The following is a 13661-nucleotide window of genomic DNA, read 5'->3' on the forward strand; positions in this document are numbered from 1 at the left end:
GAAAAACACTATTGCATTACAGTTTTGGAACTTTTAAACTACCATACACTTATTGAAAAATATTGGATTTCTAGAAGCAAACATTCAAAACAATCAGGTCTTGGTAGAAGACTACTTTTATACTAGTAGGAAATATGGGATTTTCTAGGAGCTTTCAGACATCTACAAACATTTTCATTCAAATTTATACAAACATTGACATTAAATACTTATGAACTCACCAGCTTAAATGTTGATATACTCTTTCAAATCTACTTGTATTTCTCAGGGATTCAATAATATAGGTAAACTTTAGCTTTTGGAGAAGTGACACTAAGGCGTCGGTTTAAAACTCATTTTGTCATCATATTGTAATTTGTTTTGAAACAAGTATCATTCAATAATGTAATTTTTAAATTATGTATGTATGTATGTATGTATATATATATATATATATATATATATGATGGTTGTTTTACTTTCTTTACTATGTATTCAACTGTTACGATACTACATGAAATCATCCGCCCTCAAACGATTCTGTCGTTCTGGTTTGGGGGTGTGACAGATTGGTATCAGAGCATTGTTTATGGTGAACTAAGTATATCGAACCACATAAGATATACAAAATATAAATGCATAGGGACTAACACTCTATGACAAAACGTTTTTACACCTAAACCGCGTTTCATGTAACTTAAATTGTTAGGGTCGTAAAAGCACAAATACATGCATACAACGACTTATTTTCATAGTTAGAACTATACAATAAGTATTAAGACAAGTTGGACACTATGACTAGGCCTCGGAATATGTAATCAGATTTGGGACGAATATATCCTGATCAACTATATTTATCCGAGATCGGACTAATGTATGTCGGGGAATGGTCGTAGTGAGCAACAAGTCAAAACTTACCAAACTTATAAACCTTACAGTCAAACATAACATTTAAAATACTATAGGAGTATCTTATTCATATAATAGTTTAACTTTGATGTTCAAACCTTATGTGCCTTAGTTCTAGACAATTCTTATATCCCTATTCTCTTACAGACACAATGACCGGATCCCATCTACCGGGGAACCCCTACTACCCGAACCAAGATAGTGGAGAAGGGATAGAGAGTGATCCGGAAGAGGATTACAAGGAAGAAAAACACAAAGACTCCGATGCAGATTCCGAAAATAATAACCTACCGTTAGTGGATCCAATTCAAAATCCTATTCCTCAGACGGGATTTCAAGGCCCGACGTCTGTGTGGACAATGAACCTGAATAGGTGGAGTCGCGAACAAGGTCTACCCCTTCCGTACAATGGTGACTGAAGCTTTTACAATATGAGCGAAGGAGGCTCAGCAGACAAAGTCCTTCCTATATTGGTTCGCCGAATTGCTCGCATTGACGAACAAGGAAGGGCAACTATCCATCGAACTGAGGAAAATGATGCGAACACCAGGATCAATACAGTTCACATCCGACAGTTAGAGTTAGCTTGTGGAAGAACCATAAATCAAAATGAAAACTTGTAGATAGAGCTAACTGAGACTCAAACTGAAGTCAAGGAACTTAGAGCACGCCAGACAAGGTATGAAATGTGTTTGCTCGAGATGGAACGTCAGTTGGCAGATCAAAAGGCTCAACAGAACAGTTGTCGCCTCAAGTAGAGGATACTTTACTCACTCCTTTTGGTTTGTGGAATAACCTTCATATGTACTCAAAGTATTACTCTTTTCGTATAAATATTTCCGTCTAGCAATTCCTGTTTCACTAAACCTCTATGCTGTTAAAATTTCCATGTGTGGTATGTTGTAGACACACTTCAAGGTCAATTTTTTTTTGAATTCTATGTAACTTCTATACTAACTAACTGACAGATTCTTGTTTCCTTTAAAGATCATCATTATAAATCCATACTTTGAGGTGTGTAAACATTTCGTGTCATAAACCGTTTTAACAACTCACTAAACCATTCTTGATTGACCTAGTCTATGTTATTGAACTTAGATACCTTGTCGAAGTTTTACCACCACTTCATTCTTTAACCTTATAGCTGAAAAATATTGCCTCGCAAATCAGACTAACATAATCCCCCAATAAGTCCAATACCTCGATCACCCACCCCCTTTAGAGAAAGGGACAGGCACTATAGGATAGAAAATTTCTATAACTTCAACAAAGGCAATCAAAACAATGACAAAGATTCAACATACGTGAGAAAAAGCAAGTATACCCTAGGTAACTACCAAGAGATAACAAATCATTACCACTGAAAATAGCACACAGAACAGAGGAAACCACTCGTGAAGCATGCAAGGTGGTAGAGAACCTAATGCGTCAAACGAATAAATAATAATTGTTATTACCTAGTGAGTTGGTAATTATACTACTCACACTATGTGATAGGTTTAACGTCTTTATAATTACAATTTGTAAACATTGGGTCACAGAGTTTCAATAAGAGTCATCATATCTATCGATGCAGTAATTAGTTACGAATTCGTTTTCCTTTTATGCATCAGAACCATGTCTTCGCATGGAAATAACCGTTGAGCCAAAGAAACCCCAAATCTGAAAATAGATGTCGCTACTTTCCAAGTCACGATAACAGTTGTGACAGTTGTCCTAGCAGAATTCACCGCTAGTAACGCAAACAAAGATGGAAATAGAATCGACAATTCAAATTGCTGTCACAATCTGGGAGATCAACAAATGCTAACAGTCACAAACTCCCAAAGCCACAAATCTGAGTATAAGAAACGAAAGCGTCTAGCCTAAAAGGAACGTAAGCAATTTCAAAGACTTTCCATGCAACATCAACAAATGGCGACCCCTGCCACTTCAACACCGATCAAAAGATATGAGGGAACACTACCAAAGTGTAACCAGTGTAACTATCATCATAACGGAGTTTGCCGTAAATTGCAATGTAGCGATTGCAACAGAATGGGGCACGTTGCTCGTGTCTGTATAATGCCAACATGAACCACCTCCCAAATCCCTAGCATCGGAGTCGGCCCGACTTGCTATGGTTGCGGTGAAACCGGAGACTATAAAAGGAATTGTCCAAAAAGGAGGAACAACGAAAGCGCTCGTGTCGACATAACTCCGACCCTGCACATCACTTCCACCACCGATGCTGGCGTAATCTAGATATGTCATATATGCGGTGAGATAGGACATCTCAAGAAGGATTGTTCAATAACAAAGAAATATGGCGCAGACAGGAAGATACTAAGGATCACCGCCGCAGGAGAGACTACTCCGGGCCCACATTGAAATACTGGTACATTCTGCAGCGATAAAGTTAGACTTATAAAAGTTTAAAAACTACTAGTGCAACTCGAGTCATATCATTCTGCGGGATCCCGTCAGTTCTAGGGACTCTCGTGCTACTTGTACTTGCTTTTTGCAGTATACCTTGTTCGCAACAGTATTATCATAAGTAAAATTAAAGTACTAAAACTCTTTCATAAGTTGCACCGTTGTGTTCTTGTAACACCGTTCTGAACTAGTCTAGCGCCAGTTATTCCGAGTAGTCCGACATTTTCATTTGACTTGAGTCAATTTGATTCTCACATTGCGAGTTAGTGCAAAATTTTCTTTCCCCGCAATCGATCTCCTAGCGAAGTTGTCGTTACAGAACTCCGCGATACTCGTGCGTAGAGTGCCTCATGTTTCGTATCCTTCCCGAAGTAACCTCAGCAAACCTCGCTGGAATACTACTCGCACAGTACGTTAAGTTCAATCTGAAGACCCATACGGTTAATCTATCACTGAAGAATGTATATGCAAGGGTGGTACATAATCAAGGTTCTACAGGTTTAGCATTGATGATTCCGCTTTAACTTCTTTTCCTTGTTTGGATGTGATCTTAGAGAGGAATCATTTATTTGACGGACTTTTCAATCTTAATTATATACAACTCGTATACCCGAGACTATGATTGATGAACCAAGTATGAGTTCTACTATGAACTTCAGGACGAGTGAACGTGCCGCCGCGCGAATAAACTTGAAAGCCAAACTAATGCCCTTCCTACCGATCAGGACAAGAGGTGCAGATGGAACAGAAGTGCTTATGAAAGGAATATCATGCATTCCTTACACACATCATCTGTAACGCCCGGGTTTTCAGGGCTAAGCATTTTTGTCAATATAATAGTCTAGGTCAACTATTGTAACTCTTTTTGAAGTAATAAATATGAAATATTTGAGTATTATGTGAATTATGTGTGTTTATGTGTTTATTATTTAATTATAAATGTATAATTAATAAAGAATAAAAATGAGCGTCAAAATTAAAGTGTGAGATAATCCCGATATCTATACATAAAGTTGTAGAATATGTCTCAAGGTTTCCGTACATATAAAGAATGCCGAAATCCGAGCTATAACGAAGAAGTTATGGCCCGCCGAAGTTTTACGGCAAAACCGGCACGACACCGGGAGACGTAAATAGTGAATTTACGATAGAAGACTTTTTAGCCTTAGCAATCTAAAAAAAAGTCGTAGAATATGTTAAACTAAGAACATCGATAAAAAGAACGCCCAAATCTGACTTCGTATGAAGAAGTTATGATTTTTCTAAGATTCGGCTTAGCAGTGCACGGCCTGAAACTCGAATTTTAGTTCGAGCGGTTTTTGGCTTACGCAACGTAAATGAGAGTTGAAGATCTCATTAATAGGAAATCAACGGTAAAAAGACAGACAAAAACAAAGTCCGTATGTAGAAGTTATTAATTTTACGCAGACGTTTAACAGTATAATCTCCTTGTACTGTTAAATTTAAGATCGGTCGAGAATTAGCTGACGGTGTCAAAATGAAAGTTGTAGATCTTATTATTACCTACGCGTGGATATAAAGAACGTCAAAAACGGAGGTCGTATGTGAAAGTTACGGATTTTAGAAGTCAGAAGTGTGCTGTGCGAAAATGGGTGATGTGGCACAATCTTGGCCATTGCTTTCTCGCCAAGGCTTGCCACCAGATGGTGACATGTGGCACCAAGTTCAGCCACATTTCACCCTATAAATACCACCTCTCCCACCCTCATTTTCTTCACACCTTTCCCATTCTTTCTTCTCTTTACTCTCTCTCTCTCTCTCTAGAACCTCTCTCTAGCCCCGAAATCCCCCGAAAAGCCTAGGGAACCTCCCTAGCACGAGGCGGAAGCCCCGGAGTGCTCGAAGGCTCTGAGAAGAAGAGCTTTTCGGCTCGGGAACGCTGCTCCAAGCAAAGCCCGGTTTTCTATAAAACCCGCTGTAAGTGAGCTACGCCTACGCTATTTTTAATATAACTCTTATTTAATTATAGTAACGTTATTAGGAACTTATAATAAATACTTGGGCTATTATTATGGGTTATATAAGTATTTTTTTGACGCTTATATAATAATAATAATAATAGCTAGACTATTAATTAGTCTCGACGAATAATAAACTAAACTCTAGTGGTAATAATACTAGGTTTCGTCGAAGAAAAATTCTTTTTAAGAAGCGAAGCGCTGTCTGAGTTCGGAATCACCACCTTTTCCGGTGAGTGCATAGTTACCTTCAACTTACACATAGATATGAAGTATTTTATATAAATTACGTGCTATGTGTGCATATTATCTGAATACTTGCTATCTATGCTAGATGAACGTTGTTATACATGTTTTCAATGATTTAAACTGTATATGTATTTTATATCTACGAAAATGTTGGGGTAAAACATGGGTAGATGTAATAGGTGATGTGTGATAAAATGATGAGAGGCCTCGATGTTGTTGTTGTTGATCCAGTCATCTAGCGGAGTATAGATGACGACCACGGACTCTTCTAGACAGTCTAGTGGAACACTAGCAGGCTCGCAACCTGTAGGTGTTGTGAACGATGTGTTCACCGGTGTACTCCATCCCCCACATGGTTGCCTATTAGGACATTTATTGCTGAGGAATCCCCTTAGCAGTAGTGTTCGTCCCGATGATGATCCTTAGGCTAGGTCCCTTATGATAGGTGTTTAGGGACGTAAAGTGAGGATAACGGGAACGGGTAATCGGGTTATTGTTGATTGATGAAATTAATAAACTTATTGTGGGTTGAAAACCCTATGTGCTCACCAGGCTCCCAAGCCTGACCCACTCAGTTTTATGCATTACAGGTAGTGGCGCATGAGCATAGGTGTGATGTTTTGGACGAGGGATTACGAATATAGGCCTGTAGATATGAAATAATGTAGTAAGGCTTATATTGTACTGTTTATACTTTTGATCTGTACGAACATGACATCCCGAGTCTTTTAATGAAATACATTTCTATGGAAATGTTTTTGATAAATCTTTATCATATTATTGTTTTGGGACAAATTCCGCAACCCTTTTATTAAAAGATAACTCTGATTTTGAAATAAAGTATAAACAAAACCGGTCTTTTCTGGCCGTGATTTTGGGGATGTCACATCATCGATACGACCCAAGAAGTGAAAGACATTATGAACATTCCAGAAGTACGCGACTTTCCAGACATTTTTCCAGAAGAACTACCAAGATTACCACTGCAGCGTCAAGTCGAGTTCAAAATCGACTTAGTTCTAGGGGCTACCCCAACAGCTAAATCGTCTTATCGTCTAGCAGCAGTTGAGATGCAGGGACTTTCCAGTCAGCTTAACGAATTTCTCATAAAGGGATTTATTTTGACCAAGCTTCTCACCATTGGGAGCACCGGTCTTGTTCGTGAAGAAGAAAAGTTGGATCGTTTCGTATATGCATCGACTACAAAGAGATGAACAAACTTACCATCAAGAAACGTTATCCCCTACCCCGCATTGACGACCTATTTTATCATATTCAAGGAGTGAACTACTTCTTGTAGATAGATCTAAGATCTAGGTATCCCCAGTTACGAGTGCTAGAGGAGGATGTCCCCAAGATAGCCTTCCGAGCTTGTTATGGACTGTAACGTCCCAATTCCAGGTATAAATTTAATTAAAGAATAATTGGTCTTATGTCCTACTCGGCGATTTGGTTGCCCTACTCGCCGAGTAGCAGTGGGAATGGAACGCGTGTTTAGTGACCTACTCGGCGAGTCCACCAAGGGACTCGGCGAGTAGGAGCTGGCAGATGAAACCCTAAATTATGGGGTTTTATACCCTATTTAAAGGATCATTGGCCTCCACCAGCCTCCCCTTATGCCTCTTGTCCCTCTCAAACCCTAAAACGTGTGCGTGTGTGTGTGTGTGTGTTCTTTGGTGTCCAAGCTTGAAGGAGTAACCTTGGAAGGAAGCATTTGAAGAAGAAAGGAAAAGCAAGGCCAGGAACTCGGGAAAGCTAAGGGATTGCATCAGACATCACTCTCTGGAAGGTAATAGGCTATTCCCTTAAGCTCTTTTCACTTTGAACCTCCCTTGGATGGGTGTTATGAAGGACTCTCCATGTTTAAGCTAATATCTGAAGTTATAACTTCAGATCTGGACTTCCCTTGACCTCTAGATCCATGAAGTTCCCAGATTGTGCAAGGTTGAAACTCTCCCAAGGTGTAAAACTCCATTAAAGAGGTTAGATTGATCATTTCGGGCCTTTAGAGCCTTGCATGTACGTAAAGATTGCAACTTTACGTAATAAACGTGCCTTAGGAGGTTGGATATGTAATTTGGGGCCTTGCCATGGCTTAAAGAGCATCTACATGGATTAAGATCTGCATGGACTCGGCGAGTTGATTAAGGGACTCGGCGAGTCCGTTAAAGATGGCCACAAACTCGGCGAGTTGGATGAACAACTCGGCGAGTTCGTTGAAGATTGCCTTGAACTTGGCGAGTGTTAGAAAACTCGGCGAGTTGGCTAGGGTTTCTCCTAAAATCTTGGTTGTATATAAACTCGATGAGTGAAAAGGAGACCTCGGCGAGCAAGTCGAGGATTCCACGACTTCTCAAACTCAGGAAGAACTCGGCGAGTCGGAGACCTGCACTCGGCGAGTCGAGTTAACATGGACTGTTGACTCTAACTGTGGACTTTGACTTGGACCAAGGGGTTGACCAATTGAATTATGTGGGTTTCTGGGATTGGGAGATTTATGAAAAAGGTCGTGTGGTACTTTTAGGTGGTGAAGTTCGTGTTGGACCCGTGAGTTGAGCTTTCTTATTTCCGACGACAGTTGCAAGGTGAGTTATCCTCACTATACTAAAGGATCTAAGGCACCAAGGCCGACCCATTGGATTTGATATCCTAGTAGTTATTGTTATGAAGAGTTTGAGTTAGTAATGCATTCCAGTTGATGTGCTAGTCGGGTAGATCTGTAGGATTGCCTGTGATACTGATTGATTACCTATGTGTGTATTTATATGTCACATGTCGACATGTTATGTGGGGTGGGTTGAGGTGGTACTGCTCCGTGTGGTAGCCAACAAACCCGAGAGCATTCCAGATACGAGCTGAGGGCCCGGTAGGCATTCCAGACTCATACTGAGGGCTCGATGGCATTCCAGATACGAGCTGAGGGCCCGGTAGTCATTCTAGACTCGTACTGAGGGCCCAAGGGTAGTCCAGCTTGTAAAGTTGTGGACCCAGTGCACGTTGTTCTGTTTTGATTTATATGATATTCTAATGTTGATATTGCTATGTGAACTATATGTGTATCGGTATTTTGGGGGTAACTCACTAAGCTCTCGGGATTACAGTTTCAGTTTATTGTTTTAAGGTACCTTAGGGGATCGCGACAAGGCTAAGGCTTGATCGTACAGTCCTCCTATTGTGTTATGTTTCTGGGAAAACTCTGATATAAATGTAGTTTGAAAACAAAGTTGTAATGTTTGGATGAATTTGATGTGTTTTTAAAAAATTTATATTTGGCTTAAATATTGAGTGTTACATGGACACTACGAGTTTGTAGTGATGTCGTTCGGATTGACCAATGCACCAACAATATTCATGGATATAATGAATAGGGTGTGCCATCCTCACTTAGAATAGTTCGTCATTGTCTTCATCAATGACATACTTATCTACTCTTGTAATAAGGAGGAGCATAGTCAACATCTACCAAAACTCGTCAAATTATTAGGCCTCGTTGAATACTATCATAGGTTATTCAGGACGTCTCAAGAATCATGGAGCCGCTTACAAAATTAACCCAGAAAGGCGTGGCCTTTGATTGGGAAGAGAAACAAGAGAAGACATTCCAAACACTGAAACAAGCCTTGTGCACCGCACTGATACTATCCTTCCCTGAAAGGATAGAAGATTTAGTTGTGTATTGCGATGCATCCAACTAAGGGCTTGGTTGTGTCCTTATGCAAAGAGGAAAGGTCATTGCCTATGCCTCCCGTCAGCTTAAGACACATGAAGTCAACTACACGACACATGATCTTGAGTTAAGAGCAGTGGTATTTGCTCTAAAGATCTGGAGACACTACCTGAGTATTGCGAAGATTACTATGTTCACAAACCACAAAAACACTCACACACATTCGACAATGAGTTATCATACCAACGAGTTCAACGAACGAAGCCAAGTCGTATCCCGATAGTGAAAGGTTCGCTGGAATGCCATGCAAGGACCTAAATTCACTTGGGAATGCGAGGATCAAGTGAAACTTCTAAATGTATTATAGTTATCAATTCTACTTAAACTCTATTTTCGGGACGAAATTCCCTCTAACAGGGGGATAATGTAACACCAGCGAAATTAGGGTCAAAATTTAACTTCTATAAAACCATAATTAGGATATACCAACTGGTAGATACCGTAACAAGGTTTTCATAACCATAGAGAACACTAAAATCCGAGTTATAACGAAGAAGTTATGACCAATCAAATATCCGCGACAAAACTGACAGAACGTAGTTTAGTGTAAAAAGTGAGTTTAAGATAGACTACTATTTAGCCTTAATTATCTTAATTAAAGTTGTAGATTATGTCTCCACCTTCGTGTGGATGTAAAGAACGTCGAAACGGAGCTCGTATGCAAAAGTTATGGCCTTCTGAAGATACAGCTGTCTGAGAGCACGACGCATGTCAGAAACCCTAATTTAACTGTACTCACAACGTGAGCATCATTTCTCACGGCGTGAGGAGTCAAATCGCCACTTTTCAGGCCTAGAATGTAGAAGTCAAGTCTACCTATGAGACTCACGACGTGAGCCTTAAACTCACGACTTGAGCAGTCTGAATGACCTTTCCAGAGCAAGTTGACGAGTGACGCATGCCATGAGCGAATCGGGACCAAACTTACGATGTGAGTTATGAAAACTCATGACATGAGAGTCGAAATCTTTTCCATAAATAGAAATCGAAGCCTTACGAGTTTGGCTGCTCATTTCCATCCTTTCTCCTACTTCTACACACTATTAAGCCCTTCTAAACCATCCCGAAGCCCCGGTAACACCTTTCACACACGACGTGAGTCCCAACGCTCCAAATCTCCTAAGAAACTAACTTCTTTCTAGTCGAAGTACTGCCCGCGTGAAGCTCGTTTCTTCACCAAAAACTCGTGGTTACGTTAAGAACGATCCTTCTTAGAAACGAAATGCTGCTCGATTCACCACTTATCAGGTGAGTTCATACCCCTATAACTACATTTTCAAATGCTTTGTAAATGCTTTTATACACTTTTATGGGGGTGGAATACAAGTGAAAACACGATTATCCTCGTGTGAATAACATAAATCTTTTGCTATACTTTTTGTTATAATCATTCATATGTGATTTATAACTATCATATGAAAACGTTCTCATGCAACATATCATGATCACACTTTGTCCATTTTGAAATGAAACATGTTGTTATATAAATATCGAACACTTTATTTATATTTTGAGTATAAATTTTCAATGATGTCATTACAAATGTTATACTTTACGTACAAAGTTGACACTACACTAGGGTTTACCATACAAGCGAAACACACTTTTGGAAAAACTATAATAGGTATAGTTTACAAGGAAATCATGAGATTTTACATACTATAAGTACTATATCAAGGGAATACTTTCATATACAAGAACAAATGGACTTTTCATACGTAAGTCTATTTGATACTAAGTTTATGAGCAATTCATCTTCACGTACTTTCAAGTATGTCGTTAAAGTCCTGTATTATATATCATAATCTCTTGTAGGGAGGGCGTGATACTTGTGTATAGATCTATACGGGATTGACAATCCCGCACCTACACTGTTAGCTACAGTTAGACCGGCAGGTCTGGGGTGATAAACGTCATAACATTCCAACGCCTGGAGAACGTTGTTACAGATAGCCTAGGTTAATAGCATGGTTATAAAACTCACATGGATTATTAAAAACACGTAGATTTACGGGGTTATCAAATGCCTTAGTGATTTTATACATACATAAATATATTATTCTATGCATGAAAAACACTATTGCATTACAGTTTTGGGACATTTAAACTACCATACACTTATTGAAAGTGCGAGATAATCCCGATATCTTTGCATGAAGATGTAGTGGTTGAAACAAGGATTCCAAAGATATAATGAATGCCAAAATCCGAGTTATAACGAAGAAGTTATGATCTGTCGAAGTTTCGAGACAGAACCAACAATGCTGAATGACGTAAATAGTGAATTTACGATAGAGCGATATTTAGCCATAGTAATGTAAACGAAAGTCGTAGAATACGGTAAACTGAGAGCGTACAAAAAAAGAACGCCCAAATCTGACTTTGTATGAGGATGTTATGATTTTTCGAAGTTTCGACTTAGCAGTATGCAGCCCGAATACTTGATTTGAGATCGAGCGGTTTTTCGCCGACACAATCTAAACAATTATCGAAGATCTTGTCGATAGTAGTCCAACGGTAAAAAGATAGACGAAAACGTACATTGAATGAAGAAGTTATGAATTTATAACGAAGTTTTCCTGTCCCGGCCTACTAAAAATAAATAGTAAAAATAAAGTCAAATTAGCCGACGGAGTCTAAACGAAAGTTGTAGAGAGTAGTCTCACCTATGCGTGGATATAAAGAATGTCGAAAATGGAGTTCTTATGAGGAAGATATGAATTTTTGAAGTTTATTAAATAATTAAAATATTAAATTTACTTATAAATACCCGATATTATCCAAGGGGGGGGGGGGGGGAGTCAGCGACCTTATCCACATTATGCCCAGAGTAATTCGGGGTTTCAGCCCCCTATAAATAGATGTCGAGTGCAGCCGAGTTCTATTGCTCATTTCTTCCTTTCTCTCGCGTTTTTACCTCGTTTTGCGTGCAACTTATACCCCGAAGCCCTGGTATCATTCCTGTGCCCCGAAGCAAGTCGCGAAGCCCTGAAGATCCCGAGAAGTGCAATTCCTGAGCGAAGCTCTGCCCACGAGACGCCAATTTTTGTGAGGATCTTCCAGATCTACCGAAGAATACTACTTCTACAATTCGTAGTGTTGTCCGATCATCTTCTGATCAAGTGAGTGTAGTTACTTTCTTCTAACACATAATTACGAAGTATTTTATATGAAATACCTGTTATGTGTATATTTTGTTGGTTATATGCGTGAATGTATATTCACTTTCTTCTATCTCATAGATATGATTTATTCTCTATGATATGCGTGTTATGTGTATGTGTCTCATCTGTTGTTTGGAATATGTATTGAATGAGAATGTTATACAAGTTTTAAACTATGTATAAAAATATATATATTTTTATCTACTAATATGTTGGGTAGAACATGGGTAGATAGTTGATGTGTGATAAACAGATGAGAGGCCTCGATGTTGTTGATCTAGTTATTCAGTGGAGTATAGATAACGCCCACAGACTCTTTCTAGACAGTCTTGTGGAATGCTAGCAGGCTCATAACTTGTAGGTGTTGTGAATGATGTGTTCACCGGTGTACTCTATCCCCCTCATGGTTGCCTTTAGGACATCTATTGTTGAGGAAACCCCTTTGCAGTAATGTCCGTCCCGATGAAAATCCTAGATTAGGTCCCTGGTAATAGATGTTGTTTTAGGGACGTAAAGTGAGGATAACGGGAATGGGTAATCGGGTTATTGTTGGTTGGTGAAATTAAATATAATTATTTATTGTGGGTTGAAAATCGTATATGCTCACCGGGCTCCCAAGCCTGACCCACTCAGTTTATTTGTATCACAGGTAGTGGCGCGAGGGCATAAGACGAATGAATCATCAAGTTATTTTGTTTATTAGACCAGTTGTTATATGTAATTGTTGTATGGTCTATCTTTTGCTGTTTATGCTTTTGTGTCTGTATCGGAACATGACATCCCGAGTTTTGATTATATAATGAAAATACATTTCTTTATGAAATGCTTTGGTAAATATTATTTTATCATATTTTGTTTTTGGGAACAAATTCCGCAACTCTTTTAAATCAAAAGGATTTACTCTAAAATTATTTTAAAAGCATAAATGAAATCGGTCTTTTCTAGCCGTGATTTTGTGGATGTCACAACTTCCTTCTCCCGATAACTATCTCGGCTCATTGTGACACACAAGTCACGAAGTTCGCTTTACCCCAAGAAAATTCTATAACTCATCTGAAATCGTCTCGCTTCCGACCTTAGTCATCTACCACCCACTAGTACCATCCGTCTCGCGAGTATTCTCATACCAACGAAACTGACCCACTACTGTCTAAGAAATCAGACGATCAATATCCCTCAAGATGAAACCCATTTACAAAAGAGAAACCTCATCTCGCATACTTGACACATGAACGAATC

This window comes from Lactuca saligna, chromosome 6 (assembly GCF_052625555.1).
Source record: "Lactuca saligna cultivar CGN05327 chromosome 6, ASM5262555v1, whole genome shotgun sequence".
Taxonomy (NCBI): Eukaryota; Viridiplantae; Streptophyta; class Magnoliopsida; order Asterales; family Asteraceae; genus Lactuca; species Lactuca saligna.